Here is a 1381-nt window from a genome sequence, read left to right as displayed (position 1 = left end):
CGTAAAGTGCTGCATTCAATATGCCAGCAAATTTGGAAAACTCAACAGTGGCCACAGGACTGGAAAAGGTCAGTTTTCATTCCAATCCCAAAGAAAGGCAATGCCAAAGAATGTTCAAACTACCGCACAATTGCACTCATCTCACACGCTAGTAAAGTAATGCTCAAAATTCTCCAAGCCAGGCTTCAGCAATACATGAACCGTGAACTTCCTGATGTTCAAGCTGGTTTTAGAAAAGGCAGAGGAACCAGAGATCAAATTGCCAACATCCACTGGATCATGGAAAAAGCAAGAGAGTTCCAGAAAAACATCTATTTCTGCTTTATTGACTATGCCAAAGCCTTTGACTGTGTGGATCACAATAAACTGTGGGAAATTCCTCAAGAGATGGGAATACCAGACCACCTGACCTGCCTCTTGAGAAACCTATATGCAGGTCAGGAAGCAACAGTTAGAACTGGACATGGAACAACAGACTGGTTCCAAATAGGAAAAGGAGTACGTCAAGGCTGTATATTGTCACCCTGCTTATTTAACTTATATGCAGAGTACATCATGAGAAATGCTGGGCTGGAAGAAACACAAGCTGGAATCAAGATTACCAGGAGAAATATCAATAACCTCAGATATGCAGATGACACCACCCTATGGCAGAAAGTGAAGAGGAACTCAAAAGCCTCTTGATGAAAGTGAAAGAGGAGACTGAAAAAGTTGGCTTAAAGCTCAACATTCAGAAAACGAAGATCATGACATGTGGTCCCATCACTTCATGGGAAATAGATGGGGAAACAGTGTCAGACTTTATTTTTCTGGGCTCCAAAATCACTGCAGATGGTGACTGCAGCCATGAAATTAAAAGATGCTTACTCCTTGGAAGGAAAGTTATGACCAACCTAGATAGCATATTCAAAAGCAGAGACATTACTTTGCCAACAAAGGTTCGTCTAGTCAAGGCTATGGTTTTTCCAGTGGTCATGTATGGATGTGAGAGTTGGACTGTGAAGAAGGCTGAGCGCTGAAGAATTGATGCTTTTGAACTGTGGTGTTGGAGAAGACTCTTGAGAGTCCCTTGGACTGCAAGGAAATCCAACCAGTCCATTCTGAAGGAGATCAGCCCTGGGTGTTCATTGGAAGGACTGATGCTAAAGCTGAAACTCCAGTACTTTGGCCTCCTCATGCAAAGAGTTGACTCATTGGAAAAGACTCTGATGCTGGGAGGGATTAGGGGCAGGAGGAGAAGGGGACGACAGAGGATGAGATGGCTGGATGGCATCGCTGACTCGATGGACGTGAGTCTGAGTGAACTCCGGGAGTTGGTGATGGACAGGGAGGCCTGGCGTGCTGCGATTCATGGGGTCGCAGAGTTGGACATGACTGAGCG

The sequence above is a fragment of the Bos indicus x Bos taurus genome, chromosome 3 (assembly GCF_003369695.1).
Source record: "Bos indicus x Bos taurus breed Angus x Brahman F1 hybrid chromosome 3, Bos_hybrid_MaternalHap_v2.0, whole genome shotgun sequence".
In the NCBI taxonomy this organism is placed as follows: Eukaryota; Metazoa; Chordata; class Mammalia; order Artiodactyla; family Bovidae; genus Bos; species Bos indicus x Bos taurus.
The sequence above is the reverse complement of the archived record's forward strand: the minus strand, read 5'-3'. Positions refer to the sequence as shown.